This window comes from Tupaia chinensis, unplaced genomic scaffold (genome assembly GCF_000334495.1).
Source record: "Tupaia chinensis unplaced genomic scaffold, TupChi_1.0 Scaffold000341_1, whole genome shotgun sequence".
NCBI lineage: Eukaryota > Metazoa > Chordata > Mammalia > Scandentia > Tupaiidae > Tupaia > Tupaia belangeri.
Window position 1 is genome coordinate 1420934 of NW_006159835.1, and position 19686 is coordinate 1440619.

General features: G+C 38.5%; 1 protein-coding gene across 1 annotated transcript in view; it reads left to right on the forward strand.

The window, feature by feature from the left end:
* The window catches only part of WDPCP (WD repeat containing planar cell polarity effector), a 264252-nt gene that overhangs the window by 27095 nt on the left and 217471 nt on the right, over nt 1-19686 (forward strand). Inside the window, exon 2 of the mRNA XM_027773331.1 lies at nt 18565-18641. The gene's annotated coding sequence lies outside the window, so the exon portion shown is untranslated. The remainder of the gene's footprint in view (nt 1-18564; nt 18642-19686) is intronic.

Genomic DNA, 19686 nt, shown 5'->3' on the forward strand with positions numbered 1-19686 from the left:
AGAGTGAGATGAGATGACCTGTTTTTCTAGAGAACATAAAGCTATCCCATTTCCTTTAAGAAGACTTTCCCAAATGATAAACTTTATTTCACAAGAGGAAACACTTCTTTAAAGTACCATATTTTCCTTGTACATTGTGTGAATTGTTAAGGGTGTTGACATTTAAAGAACTGTCTGGCTGAACCAACTATTTATAACAAGCCCAGGCCAGCCAGAGCTTCTTTGAGAAGTGGATATAGATTTACTGAAGTTGAAACTACTATAAGGGCAAGATTACTCTAGAGACATGAAGTCTGGGGTTTGACTTCAGGAAACATCACTTTGGAAATTACTCTCTAGGTAGGATTAATATAAAAATCTGAAATATGCATCTAAAATGAATTAGTTACATACTGACTAGAACTCATTGCCAAGGAATTTTTTAAAAGCATTTTGATTACCATTATTTGAAGTTACTTTAAGAATGTTTGAAACTGATTTTTTTTTTTTTAAAGGTTTTCGCTATAGGGTGCATGTGCCAGAGGGACAGAGAGAGTCAGAGAGAAATCACCCCCCAGGGGAGATGGTCATGCCTCAGTCCCTTCTCCTCCATTCTCCTCTTGGGATCTTGGGCATGCACACACGCGCCCAGCGTAAGTTTAAGCCACCAGGTCTGGGACTCGAACCGCAGTCGGCTACATGGGAGTTCAGCAACATAGCTATTACGCTAACTGCTGGTCCTGAAACTGAATTTTAAAACTACCCACATTGAAGACTTGAAAAGAACATAGTCTTTTCTGGCTGTGAAAATACAATTGTATTATTGTCACAAGTTGACTCTAAGAAAGTCATTAATCGGTGGATATTTAACCTCTGTGTAATATTGTGGCATAATAAGGAATATCTTGTCTCTGCCAATCAGCTCCTAAAATCTTTGGGGAAAAAAGTGGTAAGTGGGGGCCAGCTGGTGGTGTGGTGGTTGCAGTGCTGGACTCCCATATGGCCAGCCAAATGTTTCAAGTCCCAGACCTGGTGGTTTGCTTTCTTACTTTCCCTCTCTTTGTTTCTGTCTCTCTCCTGTCAATTTAAAAAATAATAAGAATAAATAAAATTAAATAAATAATTCTTTTTAAAAAATTGATGTGTCTTTTTGTATGCTAATGAGATGACAGGTGGCTAGGGTCTCCTGGGTAATCTCTTGATGGGAAGGGGTTCTGGTTGCTGGGGAACCAACATGTGATTAGAGGAATGGAACTTACTTATTTTTAGGTTTTAGCCATATAGACAGAGAGAGAGAGAAAGTGAGAAATCACCCTCCCCTTCCTCCCCAGGGGGAATGGCTACAACACAGTCCCGTCTCCACTCTCTTCTTAGGACCTCAGCACAGACATACACATGCCTGCTGTGAGTTTCAAGCCACTGGGTCTGGGACTGGAACTGTGGTCAGCCCTGTGGGACTCCAGCTTTTTTTTCTTTTTTTTTTTTTTTTTTTTGAGAGAATTTCACCGTAGGGTGCGGGGGCTCGCCAGACAGACAGAGAGAGACATAGAGACAGAAAGAGACATAGAGACAGAAAGCGAGAAATCACCCCCCAGGGGGGATGGCCACACCGCAATCCCTTCTCCTCCATTCTCCTCTCGGGATCTTGGGCACGCACGCACATGCGCCCGGCGTGAGTATTAAGCCACCGGGTCCGGGACACGAACCGCGGTCGACCACGTGGGAGTCCAGCGACATAGCCATTACGCTAACTGCTGGTTCCCGGGACTCCAGCTTTTTAACCACCATGCCACCTGCTGGCCCCAAGGCTTGGAAATTTAAGGGTTTTTTTTTAGATTTTTACTATAGGGTATGTGTACTTGTCAGAGAGAGAGAGAAAAAAAGAGAGACAGAGAGACAGAGATAAAGAGAGAAAGTGAGAAATCACCCCCAAGGGGGAATGGCCACATCACAATCCCTTCTCTTTCTGGAATTTAGGACAGTCATGCACAAGTTTCTGGAGTGATTTTCAAATCACTGGGTCTAGGACTTGAACTGCATTTGACCATGTGGAAGTCTAGTGCCTTAACTACCACGCCAAATGTTGGCCCCAGGGATGGAGCTTTTAACCCAAACCCACAACCTCCAGGGAGGAGAGGAAGATTGAACTGATTGCCCATGGCCAACGATGTAATCAATCCTGCTTACATAATAATCCCTCCATAAAAACCCAGAAGAACAGGGTTCAGAGAGCATCTGGATAGCTGAACACTTGGAGGGTGCATGGAGAGTGGCATGAGGCATTGAAGCCCCACACGTCTTCACACCTGCTTTGCACTAGGCATCTCTTACATCTGGCTATTCTTCTGTATCCTTTGTAATAACCTCTATAATAAATGAGTAAACATTAGAAAATTATTTCTCTGGGTTCTGTGAGCCACTCTAGAAGGGTGTTGTGGAACCCTCGATTCACAGAAGGTTAGTTTAAGTATAGTCACAGCCTGTGTCTTGTGATTGGCATCAGAAGTGTGGGGGATAGTCTCTAGACTGAGCCCTTAACCTGTGGTATGTGATGCTATTGCCAGGTAGACATTGTTAGAATTTAATTAAATTATAGGACACACACTTGGTATTTGCTAGGAAATTAGTTGGTGTGTGGTGAGAAACTGCCACACATCTGGTTTCAGAGATATGATGGTAAGTGTTGTACGAAAGTAGGAAAAACTCTCAGGTTTCTCCTGTCTCCTGTACTACTGTGTTTCATTGAAAAGATAAGATTACTTAACTGTGACTATAAAAAGAAAGTAAACTCTTGATGTCATATTATGAATTGTGCTTCTCATTGTAATGTACAAGTAGGTGAAGAGTAAAAATGCAGCAGTCAAGGCCAGCAGGTGGCATGGGTTAGGGCACTGGGCTCCCACATGGCCAGTCATGGTTCAAGTCCCAGACTTGGCAGCTTGCATTCTCACTTTCTTTCTCTCTGTCTGTCTCTGATGAGTGCATATACTCTATAGCAAACTAAAAAAATATGGGCCCAGCAGGTGGCATGGTGGTTAAGTGTGCTGGACTCCCACATGCTGACTGCAGTTCGAGTCCTGGACCTGTCAACTTTCTCCCTTTCTCTCTCTTGCTCTGTCCCTCTCTGGTCAAATTAAAATAAATAAATAAACAAAAAGTTAAGTAAAATAATTGTTAAAAAGTAATAAAATTAAATCTAAAAAAATTGCAGTGGTCAGTCTAGGATTCATAGTTCTGTTCTTTTTTCTTTCTTCAGTTGCTGGAGGGCACATGCACTGGCCAGCCAGAGAGAGAGAGAGAGAAAGTACCCTCACAGTGGGGCATAGTCATAACACAATCCTTTTTCCTCTATTTGTCCATCTTACCAGGATTTGGGGCATGGACATAAATGTACCCGATATGTTTTTCAAGCCACAGGAGACAGGATTGGAGCTGCGTTTGGCCATGTGGGATCAGGTTTCCTATGCACAGGGCTTAACTGCTTCACTATGGGGTCAGCCCTATAGTTTTTTTGTTCGTTTGTTTGTTTGTTTTAGTTATTATCCTAAGCAATAGAAACGATCACCCATTGAATATTAAGGCAGTTCTCACTTTATATTGTCTATAATGTATACAATACATGTGTGTGTTTGTGTGTGTGTGTGTATATAGTAGTATACATTTCTATATACTACATAGTGTATGTTATTTATAGTAGTATGCAATATATGTACTATATATTATACATATATAGTGTGTGTGTATATATACAAAGTGTGCGTATATTTATATTGGGTTGTTGGAAAAGTCATGGCCTATTTTTCTATGGAAAAATGCATCATGACTTTTTCAATGACCCAATGTATAAGTAAGAGAGAAACTCTTTGTGTAGAGAACAATACATTTCTTTCTGTCCTTTTTTTTTAGAGAAAGAGATTTTGCTATAGGGTTCATGCACTCACCAGAAAGACAGAGACAGAAAGCAAGAAATCCCTTCCCAGGGGACCACGCCGCCATCCCTTCAGGGGCCCACGCCGCCATCCCTTCTCCTCCATTCTCTTTTTGAGATCTTGGGCATGCATGCACATGTGCCTGGTGTGAGTTTCAAGCCACTGATTCGGGACTCAAACTGCGCTCATCTACTTCCAATTGAAGTAATTCTTCCTTTCCTTATTTGTTTAATAAATGAGAGTTTTGTGTATCATATTTTAAATTGGAAATAACTTTTAACTCCAAAATAATTAGAAACATTGAACCAAGAAAGTAGCAGGAATGACATGTAATTTTTACAAAATCCTTATAGTGCATGCTTTTAGCCTGATAGTTGTACATTTGTCAAAATGTTATACTTATAATTAATAATAACATGTTAGAGTTGGGCATGGTGGGGCATACCAAAGGCCTCAACTGATTGGAGGTGGAGGCAGGAGGATTGAGGCTTCCAGGCTGGTGTGGCTAACTTGTTAAAAGAAAAACTAGGGGGCTAGCAGGTGACATGGCGGTTAAGGCACTGGATTCCCACAGGGCTGATCACGACTCGAGTCCTGGACCTGGTAACTTGCTTTCTCACTTTCCTGCTCTCTCTTCCTGGTCAAATTAAAAAAATAGTAATAACAAATAAGTTAGTAATTTAAAAAGAAATAAAAGTTTAAAAGATGCAATTTAGCACAGTTTAATTGAGCAAAGAACAGTTTGCAAATCAAGCAGCTGCCCTAACGGTTTGAGGAACTCCAGGGCTTCAACATAATCACACAGCACTTATGGACAGCAAAAGAGAAGTGACATATAGAAAATGGAAGTGAGGTAGAGAAACATCTGGAGTCATTACTTTTTGGGCATTTGTCCATTTGAACACAGTTTGAACAGTGATTGACTGAAGCACGACTGCCAGTGATTGGGCTGTTTGTTACAGAGTTAGACTCCTAAGTTAGATTTTCAATTTATTTGCATACTAAATAAAATAGCTGTACCTACATAAAAACTCAAATACATGAACACAGATTAATTTAGTTTAACACATGGCAGATCCTATTTCTCAAATAATTAATAATAACAGTAGAAATGACTTACAGCTATATACCCTTCTTATTTTGAGGAGACACTATGTATGATGAGGTAGGTTACATCTATGTACCACTGGCAGACTGTGAGCCAATCATATAGTCTGACCCAGGACACTGAATTTAGGTAGTGATGATATGAGATGATATGAGATGAGATAGGATGAGATGAAGCAGTTGTCAAGTAGAGTCCAGCAGTACAAAGTGGGGTGTGAGGGTGAATATCCAAAGGGTTCCAAGGTATATGGAATCTTAGTATATGGCTTAGAGTGTTCCCCATACCTCGCTTTCTTTGGTTTCTTCCAAAGCTTTATTCTCTAGGCTTCCTTTGATTTCTGTGATTTATTTGATTTTGCAATGTGTTTCTTTTCTTCTAAAGCTAACTAGAATTTTGTTTTAATGCTAGAGGGTGTATGTGTGAGAGAAAGAGAAAGAGAGAAGGCATCCCCACTTATCAGTGGGGCCTGGCCATGCCACATTCTCATTTTCTCCAGTTCTCCCTCCTGCCCGTATCCTGGATACAAGTGCATGTGCCTAGCATGTTTTTCAAGTCAGTGGGGCTGGTACTCGTACCCTTGTCAGTTATGTGGCGTATGGCTTCCTCTGCACAGCATCTAACCACTGTGCTATGGGGCTGGCCCTAGAATTGGCTTTTGTTGTTTAGTATTAAACAAACAAAACCCCAAACTCTTTAACTTATTAGAAGAAACAACTAGGTACACGATTATATCTTTAGGCAAATGAACATTATCAGTTTGCATAGGAGGAAGTAAAATGTGTATATTATATATGTGAAAAACAGAAAATGCAGAAATGATTTAGATTGCTGAATTATAACCTCATAGGCCTCATGAGTCAATTAAGGAAAAATAGTGACAACTACAAATATGTCATTTCAAAGTATTGGGCCCCATCTTTCACCTTCGGTCAAATATCCAGGAATAATCTTTGAATACTTAGAACTTTTCTGGCATCTTAAGATATAAGCTGCGTCTAATAATGGTGGAGCAACTTGTATTGGACTAATCCTCCTGCAGAAAATCATTATAAATTCTGGACAAAATACAAACACCACAGCTCTCTGAAGGCACTGGAGAGTGACCGTAAGCCGACAAAAACTGAAGAGGAATCAATATGTGGGAAGAGAGAATAATACTAGTAAATGAAAATGAAATTTTGTTGCCAGCCAACTACAAGAAATGCTAACGGGAGTTCTTGTTTCCTCAATTAATTAATTCATTCCTGAGCGAAAGAGAGAGGCACATCCCAACAAGATCTTTAGGCCACGATCCCCATTTCCCCTCAGGATTAACTTTGCTCAAGAATGCATGTAAGGGCCCTCCTGGGTAGACCTGGGACGAGAACCAGAGCCTTTCCATATGGGCTCCAGCACTACACAGCAACACCTCCACTCTCTGTTCTGTCACAGTTAGACTTAAAGGGAGTTCCTCAGACGGAAAGAAAATGACACTTGGGACCAGAAGTTAGCGTAATGGCTATGTTGCTGGACTCCCATGTAGTTGACCGTGGTTCGAGTCCCGGACCCGGTGGCTTAAACTCAAGCCGGGTGCGTGTGTGTGCGTGCCCAAGATCCCGAGAGGAGAATGGAGGAGAAGGGATTGCGGCATGGCCATCCCCCTGGGGGTGATTTCTCGCTTTCTGTCTCTCTGTCTCTCTGTCTTTCTGGTGAGTGCATGCGCCCTATAGAAAAAAATAAAAAACACCAGATGGAAACTTGGATCCTTTGGAGGAAAAAAGAGCACCAGAAATGGTAAATATTTGGCTATTTTTATTTCTCCCAGTTCTTTAAAATACATATGGGAGCCAGCAGGTGGCGTAGTAGTTTAGGCACTGGACTCCCATATGGCCAATCTGTGGTTTGAGACCTGGATCTGGTAGCTTGAAAATCATGCTTGACATGTGTGTGTGTGTGCGTGTGTGTGCGTGTGTGTGCATGCCCAGAATCCCAGAAGGTGAATGGAGAAGGGGTTGTAGCGTGACCATTCACCCTGGGGATTGATTTCTTCCTTTTTCTCTCACTGTTTCTTCTTTCCCTCTCAGGTGAACATACCTCCCGTATGGTAAATAAATAAGTAAATAAGTAAATCAATTAATTAATTAAATAAATAAAATACATATGTCTGTTTAAGGGAAAAATGATAACATTGCATTGTGAAGTTTGTAGCATATGTAATTAATTTACTAATTATAGCATAGGTATAGGAAGGCAGATTGCAAGGTTAGCAAATATTTGCAACCAGGAAATTGGGTACAAACTTCCAGGAAATTGAGTACAGACTCCAGGAAATTGGGTATAGGCTCCCCACCAAAGATACATAAGGAAGAAAGCCAGGTGTTCAGTATCAGGTAGGACAGCTCTTATAATCTTTGGACCCCTTTATCTGTTTTTTTACATATGACATTACTTCCTTGGACTTCCCCATCTAACAAGATCATTTCTTCCTCTCATTTTTTATGGCTGAATAGTATTCCATGGAATATATATACCACACTTTTTCAATCCATTCATCTATTTGTGGACATTTGGGTTCATTCCATATCTTAGCAATCATGAATAATGCTGCAATAAACATAGATGTGTAAGCACTTTTCTGACTGAACATTCTCCTGTTCTTTGGGTAGACACCCAGATCATATGGTCGTTCTATTTGTAGGTCTTTGAGGAACCTCCGTGTTGTTCTCAGTGGTTGGGCCAATTTACATTCCCACCAGCAGTGTAGGAGAGTTACCTTTTCACCATATTCCTGCTAGCACTTATGATTTTTTATATTTTTAATCTTCATCATTCTAACTGGGGTTTGGTGGTATCTTATTGTGGTTTTAATCTGCATCTTCCTTATTATGAGGGATATTGAGCATTTTTTCATATGCTTTCTGGTTGCTCCTCTTCCTTAGAGAGTTGTTTATTCAGCTCATTTTCCCATCTTTTAATTGGGTTAATCATTTTTTTCTAGGTAAGCCACTTGAGTTCCCTGTGTATTGTGGTTATCAGTCCCTTATGTGGGCATAGTTTACAAAAATATTCTCCCATTTCGAGGGTTGTTGATTCACACTGATTACTGTGTCCTTCACTGTGCAGGACACTTCTTAATCTGATGTAATCACATTTGTTTGTTTTGGGGATTATTGCCTGTGCTTTGGGGGATCTTACTTAAGTCTTTGCCTACTCCAATGTCTCCCAGGGTTTCCCCAGTGTTTTCCATCAGTTTTATAGTTTGGGGTCTTAGGTTTATATCTTTAATCCACTTTGAGTTGATTTTTGTTAGTGAGAGATAGGGTTCAGATTCATCTTTCTGCAGATGGATACCCAGTTTTCCCAGCACCATTTGCTACAGAGGTTTTTGTTTTCACACTGGATTGACTGGTACCCTTTGTCAAAGATCAGCTGGCTGTATGTTTTGGGGTTTATTTCTGGGTCTCTATTCTGTTCTACTGATCCACATGTTTGTTTTTGTGCCAATACTATGCTGTTTTGATTATCACAGCTTTGTAATAAATTTTTAGGTCAGGGAGTGAGATGCTGCCTACTCCACTCTTCTGATGTAGGATTGCTTTGATAATACAAGGTCTTTTATGATTCCAGACAAATTGTATGATTGTCTAGATCTGTGAAGAATGTATCTTGTAATTTTATCGGGATTGTGATAAATATGTAGATTAATTTGGTTAGAATCACCATTTTGATTACATTAATTATCTCAATCCAGGAACATGAGATGTCCTTCCACTTTTTTGTGTCATTTATTTTTTAAAGACTTTTTTCTGGTTTTGGAGAGGATTTTTTGCTATAGGGTGCGTGTGCTTGCCACACAGACAGAGAGAGACATAGAGACAGAAAGCGAGAAATCACCCCCCAGGGAGGATGGTCATGCCGCAATCCCTTCTCTTCCATTCTCCTCTTGGAATCTTGGGCACGCACGTACACGTGCCCGGCGTGAGTTCTAAGCCACCGGGTCCAGGACGTGAACCGCGGTTGATTACGTGGGAATCCAGCGACATAGCCATTACGCTAACAACTGCTGGTTCCCAAGACTTTTTTATTTACTTTGTAGAAATCTTTTACTTCCTTGGCTAGATTTATTCTTAGGTGTCTTATATTGTTTGTGGCTCTCCTAAATGGGATTACTTTCTTTAGTTCTGCCTCTGTCTGCTTGTTGTTTGTATATAGACATGCTATAGATTTTTGTAAGTTGATATTGTATCCTGCCACTTTACTGTATTCATATATTACTTCGAGAAGTGTTTTCATGGCTACCTTGGTGTTTTCTATGTATACTATCATGCCATCTGCAAACAGAGATAATTCCCTATTGGAATGCCTTTTATTTTATTCTCCTGTCTGATTGCATTGACTAGGACTTCCAGCACTATATTGAAAGGAAATGGAGACAGTGGACAGCCTTGTCTGTACCAGTTTTTAGTAGAAAATTTGCCAGCTTTTCCCCATTCAATATAATGTTAGCTATAGATTTTTCATAGATGGCTTTTATTATACTGAGAAATGATCCTTCTATGCCAGTTTTGCTGAGAGTTGTAATCATGAAGTGATGTTGTATTTTGTTAGATGGTTTTTCTGCATCAATTGAAATGATCATATGGTTTTTATCTTTCTTTCTGTTAATATGGTGTATTACATTTATAGTTTTTAATATATTGAACCATGCTTGCATACCTGGAATAAAGCCTGCCTGGTCGCAGTGAATATGTTGTTTTATATGTTGTTGGATACGACTTGTTAGTATCTTCATTTTTTTTTTTTTTTTTTTTTAGAGGTTTTTTATAGGGCAAATGCTCTCACCAGAAAGACAGAGAGACAGAAAGCAAGAAATGACCCCCCTCCCCCAGGGGGGATGACCATGCTGCAATTCCTTCTCCTCCATTCTCCTCTCGGGATTTTGGGCATGCACACACATGTGCCCAGCATGAGTTTAAGCCACCAGGTTTGGGACTCGAACCATGGTCGACTACATGGTAGTCCAGCAACATAGCTATTACGCCAACTGCTGGTCCTGACTTGCTAGTTATCTTGTTGACAATTTTTGCTTCTATATTCATCAAAGATACTGGTCTGTGTAGTTTTCTTTTCTTGTCATATACTTACCAGTTTTGGGGATGGGGGTGATCGAGGCTTTATAAAATGCATTTGGGAGGGTTCCTTCCTTTTAGATATTTAGAAAGAATTTGAGTAGAATGGTGATTACCTCTTTTTTAAAAGTTTTGTAGAATTCAGAAGTGAAGCCATTAGGACCTGGGCTTTTCCTTGTTGGGAGGTTATTTATAACTGATTTGATCTCATCGCTTATTATGTGTCTATTCAGGCTTTCTATGTCCTCCTGATTCAATCTTGGTAGATTATATGTGTCCAGGAATTTGTCTACCTCCTCCAGGTTTTCTTGTTGTTGGCATATAGTCGCTCATAGTATCCTTTAATGATATTTTGTATTTCTATTATTTCTATTGTAATATTATCTGTTTCGTTGCAAATTTGATTTATCTGGTTCCTTTCTTTCTTCTTAATTAGTCTAGGTAATGGTTTGTCAATCTTGTTTATCTTTTCAAAGAGCCAGTTTTTGCTTTCATTTATTTTCTGTATGATTTGTTTATTTTTTTCCAAATAATTTTTCTCTTTTACTTTATTTATTTGTTTAAATTTGACCAGAGAGGGACAGAATGAGAAAGAAAGAGAGAGGGAAAGTGAGATAGCAAGCCGCCAGGACAAGGATTCAAACCACAGTTGGCCATGTGGGAGTCCAGCACCCTTAATCACCATACCACCTGCCGGCCTCTAGTTGATTTATTTTCTATTTCATTTATTTCTGCTTGAATCTTTATTATTTCTTCTCTTCTGGCATTTTTTTTTTGTGTGTGTGTGTTGTTTTTCTAATTCCATGAGTCATGGCGTTAAGTTGTCCATTTGCCACCTTTCCATCTTTTTCTTATGTGCGCTAATGGCTATGAACTTCCCTTTTGTGATTGCTTTTGTGGTGTCCCATACATTAGGGAAACTTGTGCATTCATTATCATTTGTTTTCATGAATCTTGATTTTAGTCTTAATCTCTTTGGTAATCGTGTAGTCATTCAGTAGTAGGTTATATCATTTCCATATCTTTTGTGTATTTTCGAGGATTTTTCCTGAGACTGATATCAAGTATAATTCCATCATGGTTGGAGAAGATGCTAGGTATAGTTTCTATGCCTTTCATTATGTAAATACTAGTTTTGTGCTTTATCATGTATGTGGTCAATCTTCAAGAAGTACCATGGGATGAATGAAGTTCTATATATGTCTGTCAAGTCCATCTGATTTATGGTCTCATTTAGGTCATGAATCTCTTTGCTATTTTTGGCCTTGTTAATCTGTTTAAAGGAGATAATAGGGTGTTAAGATCCCTAACAATTAGTGTGTTACTCTATTTCTCCTTTTAGATCTAGCAGTTTTTCCTTCATGTATTTGGTTGCTCCTGAATTGGGTGCATAGATATTTTTAAGTGTTTTATCTTCTTGATAAATTATCCCTTTTCCTATTGTATAATGTCCTTCTTTGTCTCTTCTTACAGTTTTTATCTTTAAGTCTATTTTGTCTGAAATCAGTATTGGGACTCCCACTCTTTATTGATTTACATTTGCATGGAATATATTTTTCCAGCCCTTCAGTGTTTCTTGTAGGCAGCAGATGGAGGCTTTCTTTTTTTTTTTTAAATTCATTAACCCAATCTGAATCTCTTGATTTGAGGATTTAAACCATTCACATTCAATGTTATTATCAATATTTCTGGACTTGTCCCTACTGTTAAGTTGGCTATATTCTTGGTGGTTTTTTGTTCTCTAACTTCTGTCTGTCTTTAGTTTTCTTGGCATAGCACTCCCTTCAGAATTTCTTGAAGAGCTGCTCTGGAGTTGTAAATTCTTTCAGGTTTTATTTATCTGAGAATATTTTTATCTTTTCTTCCCATATGTAGGATAATATTGCCAGGTATAGTAATCTTGGTTGAAATTGTTTTTCATTAATACTTTGAATGTATTTCCCCATTCTTACCTTGCTTGCAATATTTCCAATGAGAGGTCTAGTGTTAGCCTGATGGGATAACCTTTGTAAGTAACTTGATGTTTCTCTCTTGTTAATTTTAATATCTTGTCTTCGTTTGTCGTTTTGGCCAATCTCACTATGATGTTCCATGGAGAGTATCTTGGGTTGATTCTATTTGGGATTCTTTCTATTTCTTCAGTTTGAATGTTTGCGTTTCTCTAGACTTGGAAAGTTTTCTTCCAGGATTTCATGGAATAGATTATCAATACTCTTATTAGTTTCTTCATCTTTTGGGATATCAGTTATTTGGATGTTTGGGCATTTAATGGTATCTAGTATTTCTCATATATTGTCTTCATTGTTTTTTGCTATCTTTTCAGTCTTTTTGGTGTTTTTTTTTTTTCTAGGTCAGAGGTTTTGTCTTCTACCTCTGAGATGTGGAGATAGAGATTTTGTCTTATACCTCGAAATTCGGTCTTCTGTATGATCTAGTCTGCTTTCAATACTTTTAAGGGAGCTTTTGATTTCCTGTATTACAGCCTTCATCTCTAATTTGGTTTGATTCTTTTTTATCGTGTCTAATTCTTCTTTTATATCATGGAAGGTCTTCCTTATCTCCCAGATTCAATGTCTCTTTTCTCTTGCATCTCATAAATTTTTGTCACATAAGTAGTCTAAATTTTTTTTCTGACATTTCGGTAATATCCTTTAATTTTTCCACACTTGGAGACAAGTTACTGTGTTCCCTTGTTGGAGATATATTACTTGGTTCTGTCATACTTGAGGCTTTTCTCCGATATTTAGTCATTTGGTAATTTGTTGAAGAAGGTTTCTGTAACTGTGAACACGTGTGTTTCTCTTAACTGTGAAGTAATTCTGGTAAACACAGGAATAGTTTTGAGATCAGATTTATGAAGAGGAATTTCTTTTTTTTTGCAGCAGGTTTAGTGGGGAGGGTGAAGATTTCTCTTAGCCTCACCGTATTCAGATGTTTTGCTACTATGCACCTAGACCTGTCTAGGCAGTGGGTGAAAGGTTGAGCAGCAAAATGAGAAGGTAAGATAAAAGAAAAAGAGGTTAGAAAACAGAAGTGGGAAGACAAAACAAATTTTAAAAGAAAGAACAAAACAAAACAACAGAAAAAAAGAGAATCCACTCCCCCAAAAAAAGAAAATGAAAAAAGGGAAGCACAAGGATGAGATGGAGATGCCTATGAATACCCTGTCCTATGTGGTGGGAAGGAGAGAAAAATTAGCAAGAGAAAGGCACAGGGGGAAAAAACTTTTGTTTTGTTTTTGTTTTTAAAGTTAGAAAAGACAGAAAATAAGAGGAAAGAGAGCAATTTCCCCTACCTTTTCTAGCTTTTGTGATCTTGAAGGATGGGTACACTGGCTGGGTCTTCACAGCGGTGATCCCCATTTCTTGTAACTAAGCTTCTAAAACCCTCAGACTTTCCAGAGTGATGAGTGTCTTCTATATGCTAATGAGATGATTGTTATCTGGAGGCCTCTACAATGCTTCAGGTTAGGGGATGGTGAGTCACCAGAAAAGATCTACTGAGGATTATAGAACTTTCTACTACCAGGGAGGGGAGGCGGTCTAGAGTTTGAGTTTAATGACCATAGGCCAGTGATTTAATCAATCATTAAAGGCAACTTTACTAAAAACTTCTAAAATAGTTCAGAGAGCTTCTGGACTGGTGAACTCACTGAGGAACTGGGAAGGAGGCATATTAATAGAGAACATTGATGCTCAGCCTAGCTCTCCTGTCTCCCCATTTTACCTCCTGCATCGCTTGCATTTGCCTGTTCCTGAGTTGAATCTTTTGTAGTAAACTTGAAAGCTTATCAAATTACCTTTCTGAGTTATGTGAATTATTCAAGAAAATTATTGAGCTTGAGGAGGCAGTTGTGAGAACTTTGGAATTTATAGCTCAACAGGTAGAAGAACCAGTGCCAACCCGGGACTTGCACCCATTATCTGGAGAGAGAACTGAGACATTAAATTCACTGAATCTGAGGCTAACTGGGTAGTGTCAGGGATGAACTGAATTGTAGGACACTCATTTGGGATCCAGAGTTAGAGAACTGCATGACGTGGAAAATCCCCACACATTTGGTGTCAGAAATGTTAATAAAAATGATTCACAGTGGTATGTACAAGACTTTGGAAGCCAAGTAAAGGACAATGAATGGGAGTTTTCAGTAGATTTGAGTCTGGAGAGAGGAAGAATTTGTTTTTTATCTTAAAACTGGCTCAACATAGAAAAGGTGCTGAATATACATTAGTTGGAAGACTGTAATTGCTTGTTGACATGACATGGTGGCAGTGGAGATGGAGAGAATTAGACATTCAGAAATATTTAGGATGTAGTATAAACAGGTTTGAGGCTGACTCTCTGGCCTAGTGGTTAAGGGAGCTGAGTCCCATGTTTCTCGTTTGAGTCTTGGTCTTGGTGGCTTAAAAAATACTCCACGTGCATTGTGAGTGTTCAAAATCCCAACAGAATGCAGAAGGAGAAGGGATTGTGGTATCACCACTTCCCATAAGTGGACTGCTGATTCCCTTTCTCTCCGTCTTTCTATGTCTCTCTGATGAGTGCCTTCTGGAGGTTGAGTTCGATCACCATTGACTAGTATTTAATCAATCATGCCTGCTAATGACATTTTTACTAAAAACCTCTAAAGGACAGAGTTCAGAGATGTTCCAGTCTGGGAAACCTCTCTGAGATACTGGGAGGGTGGTGCATGAGTAGAGGGCATTGAAGCTTTGTCCCACTTTCTCTGGCAAACAAACAAACAAAAACAAAAACCCTAAACAGACAGGATTGGGTGGTGATTTTTTCAACTTATAATGGAAAGCCGAGACAAAGCGAATGCTTTATTTGGCTACAATAAAGATGATTAGGTGGGGACCAGCAGATGACATAATGGTTACATCGCTGGACTCCCACATGTCTGGCCGTGGTATGAGTCCCAGACCCGGAGGCTTGAAACTCATGCCAGGTGTGTGTGTGTGTGTGTGCCCAAAATCCTGAGGAGACTTAAGGAAAAGGGACTGTGGCATGGCTATCCCCCTCCCAGGGGTGATGGTGGTGATTTCTCACTTTCTGTCTCTGTCCAGTGAGCATATATGTGCCCTATAACAAAAATCACTCTTTTTTTTTTTAAAAAAAAGATGATTAAAGGATGATTTGCTCACACATAGCATCCAAGTTGCCCTGAATAGTGTATACCCAGGTCTACTAGATTTTAGAGTTTAAAGGCAGAAGTCACCAATGGGGAGGGGGAAAGAATGAGTTCAATTCTGACAATGGCAAGTAAATAGTTCTTCTTGTGGAGCTGAATAGGATCAGGAGAAGGACAATACCTGAGACAAACTTGTCCAGGTGTATTGACATTTTTCAGTTCTCTTTCCTGCAATATAAGGTTAGTTAATGAAATGTTAGGGAGAGGGCTGAAGGCAACTGTTCTCTTCTTTGGTGGGCTCAGTTCATAGCCCAATATTGGAACATTAGAGCGAAGTCCTTTCTTGTATTTTGGGAGGAAAAAGGGATCAAAGATGGTTGAGAAGGGACATGGGGAAGGTCACAGACAGGCTTGGTTCTGAGGCTGTTTTCCCAAAAAGATTATGGCAAAGCTGGAGTGTGCTAGGGGCACTTTCTGTCAGCCTCCCTCTGTGTGAGTTTAGTCTCAACAGCTTCTTGGCCCCATTCTGAAACAGATGGGTTTTTTAATTTTAAAAAATTTTCTAATTGGGGACCAGCAAGTGGCATGGTAATTGCAGCCTTGAACTCCTACATGGCCAACTGCAATTCAAGTCCCAGATCTGGCAACTTGCTTTCTCTCTCTTTCTAGTCAAAATGAATAATAATAACAATAAAATTAAATTATTTTTAAAAATTGCAATTGTGTATGTACCTGCAGGTGGCAAGAGGGAGATGTCAAAGGATAACTCAGATTTTGGGTTTATCACTCATCTTTGCCAACTTTTCAGTTGTGTTTATAATTTTTTATTCAACATACTGAAATTTCCAATTTCTCTTTAGTTGTATAATCTGTAAAGAATTCAGTATATGTTGAGAATTATTTTAGCATTTTGACTTATCACATGAGATCAGATGTGGAATTTTCTGCTGTGGTGTCATGTTGATGCTCAAGAGTTTTAGATTTTGTAATATTTTAGAGTAGGGATGCTCAAACTGTATTTTTAAGAAATAGAGATGTGGGATTCTAAGATACACATACTGATTTCTTGTCCTCTTTTTAGATTGCTTAGCGATATCATAATTTATCAAATAAATGAGAATTTACTATGAGCAAGCACTGGTTAGACACAGTGAGGGAGTGATTCAGAACTAAATTGAATGTAGCCTCAGTGTTAAACCTCTGACACCTTATTTTCTTCATTGACTCATTGATGTTTTATTGTCATTATCCTATAGTTTTCATATAGTTAAAATAATTTTCTATGGTTACTTAAAATATTTACTATAGATTCTCAAGGTTTATATTTCTAGTCTTCTCTTTGTTGGTTATGACCAATGGTCATCCATCCATTTATTCAAACCCTTATTGAATGTATAATAACTGTATTTTTAGTTATATATTCTTAACAAGTTCATAGCTATCTGTCCATTATAAAAAATAATATAATACTTTTTTTTTTTTTTTTGGTCTTAAAGCAATCTCTTGCAAACTTCAAGAGTTGTACTTTTTAATTCTATTGTGTTGTCAGAAAACTCATGACATATTTTGTCTATGTTTTTCTATGCAAAAATGCATTTTAACTTTTCCAACAATGCAGTAGTTTTCTGGAATTTGATAACCATTCCCTGATAAGCCTGTTCAGTGCCCTCATGCTTTAGGATAAACCTTGTTCCATTTTGCTTTCGCCATTCTAGACAGGAGTAGTCTTGTTTTTTTGGGTTGTACTTAGGCCATACTCTTGATTGTTTTAGCTGCTCTTCAAAGGTCCAATTTCTGTTATTTCCTTTTTGGAAATACTTGATATTGGATAGTTGCTACAGGCATGTCATGTCAGAACATACTTCAGTGATACTAGGCCTAGAGCTAGTTCTTAAAAACATTTGTTTTGAGGTTGGCAGGTGGTGTGATGCTAGATTCTCACATGACCAACCGTGATTTGGTCATGGACCTGGTGGCTTGCTTTCTCACTTCCTTCTCTCTCTCTCTCTCTCTCTAGTGAGCACATGTACCCTATAGCAAATTGGAAAATAATGATAATGATAAAAATTTATTTTTTTTCCCCTTTGGCTAGTTCATATCTATTTATAACACTTAAAAATAAAAATGTATCTGGAGCCAGTAGGTGGCATGGTGGTTATGTTGCTGGACTCCCACATGGTTGACTGTGGTTCATGTCCCAGACCTGGTGGCTTAAAAATCACATTGGGTATGTGTGCATACATGCCCAAGATCACAGGAAGAGAATGGAGGAGAAGGGGTTGTGGCATGGCTATCCTGCTGAGGAGGGATTACTCACTTCCTCCCTCACTGTCTCTCTCTCAGGTGAGCAGGTATGCCCTAAGGCAAAAACCTCTTTAAAAAAATGAAAATGTATCAGTTTGTATCCACCCAATAGATGTGTGTTATAGGAAACCTAAAAGACTTTCTTTTTAAAAAACATTTATCCGCCTATCTATCTATTTGTTGCAATTTTCAAGCCACCGGGTCTGGGACTTGAAATGTGGTCGGTGTATGAGAATCCAGCACCTTAATAAACATCATGCCATTTGCTGGCCCCCTAAAAGAATTTCTAAACTTTTTGTTTTGTAGAGGTTTTTGCCTTAGGATGCAGGCACTCACAGGAGAAAGAGACAGACAATGAGAGGGAAAATGAGAAATCACCTACCCCTCCCCCACTCCCCCAGGGGGAATCTACATGCCACAATCCTTCCTCCTCCATTCTTTTGGTATTTGGGACATGCACACATACATACCCAGCATGTGTTTTTTAAGTCTTTGGGTCCAGGACTGGAATCATGGTCGGCTACGTGGGAGTTCAGTAATGCAATAATTATATCATCTGCTGATCCCAGTTCATTTTCTTTTAACATTATAAAGGCCTTAAACTTTTAGATTTAAAATTATCAACTAAATCATTAATGAAGCTCTTACTAACTTGAACTTGATTTTCTATCTAGTTGAATCTTTCATTTGTTTCTTTCCCAAGTATTCTTTTGTTTGGAAAAGGAAATTATCATTGGTTTTTGTGTAGGATATGGTCTTCTTAATTTCTCAGCTACTATTCTTTCATAAATTACTGTGACTACATTTGAAATTTTATGTAAGTTAAAAGTATGGTGTACCCCAAAATTTCAGTGCAGTTTTAACTTTTAATAACTTCACAGTTATAAGAACCACAGACTTAGCAAAAGTATCATTTGAATGTTTAATTATTTACATTTATTTTGAATTCATATAGTTTTGTGAATTTTGAGTAACAGTATTTAACTTTAATTTTCTTCTTTTCAGTTCTTTTGATTGAAGATTCCAAGTGAGAAGAAAAAGTTAATTGTGCATTCTGGTCAGCTGAACTCAACTTGGTAACAGTAAGATGAAAATTTACCTCCTATTATAAGAAGGAGGCTTCCCATAGGCTGTAACTAAAAACTGGGAAAAATTTCTAGGATACTAAACTCATGAGTTCATTTCAAGCCTCAGTTTGGTGGAAAATGCCAACAAGTGGAGATACTTGCAGAAATTGAGATGAATTAGCATAGTGTCCAAAAAATGTACTCCACTCATTTGCTGAATTAAATAGTCTAGAACTACAGGTTACAGAATTCTAAGGGTGAAACGCCAAAGCTTACATATATATTGAAATGCTATAAAAAGTTTACTTCACTAAGGTACTGCTGTCAACTAAGGAAGTAAAAAAATGGAAAATTCTGGTGATATTCTTGACGAGCTGACCTTTTTTTTTTTTTTTTTTTTGCCATAGGGCTGGCACCACCACACCCAACAAATTGACTATTTCTAATGAAGCAACCTTCTTTTTTTTTTTTTTTCCTTTTTTGGAGATGTTTTTGCTTTATGGTGTGTGCGCTTGCCAGAAAGACAGAGACAGACAGACAGAGAGAAAGTGAGAAATCACTCCCCAGGGGGGACTGGCCACACTGCAATCCCTTCTCTTCCATTCTTCTCTTGGGATCTTGGGCACACACACAACACACACACACACACACACACACACACACACACACACACCTGAAGTAAGTTTAAGCCACTGGGTCTGGGACTTGAACTGTTGACTACATAGGAATCCAGCGATGTAGCCATTATGTCATCTGCTGGTCCTGTAATGAAGCACTCATCTAAAGTGTTAGTGTTGTTTATCAGAATTGCTATTTGGTGTATAGAAAAGTCCCAGAAGTTTGACAGTGAGAAAACCCCCAACAGTTAACATCTGGTTTGGCATTAGGGAGTTTTGCCTTATCTGCCCTTCCTTTTTTCATTGAAATGTAATTCATATACTTAAAATTCACCCTTTTTTTGTTTATTTATCTGTTTATTTAGTCATTCACTGTACATCAATATAATATACAAAATTAGATTTTCCATCTAGTATACATTGTATATTGGCTTAGTCAAGGA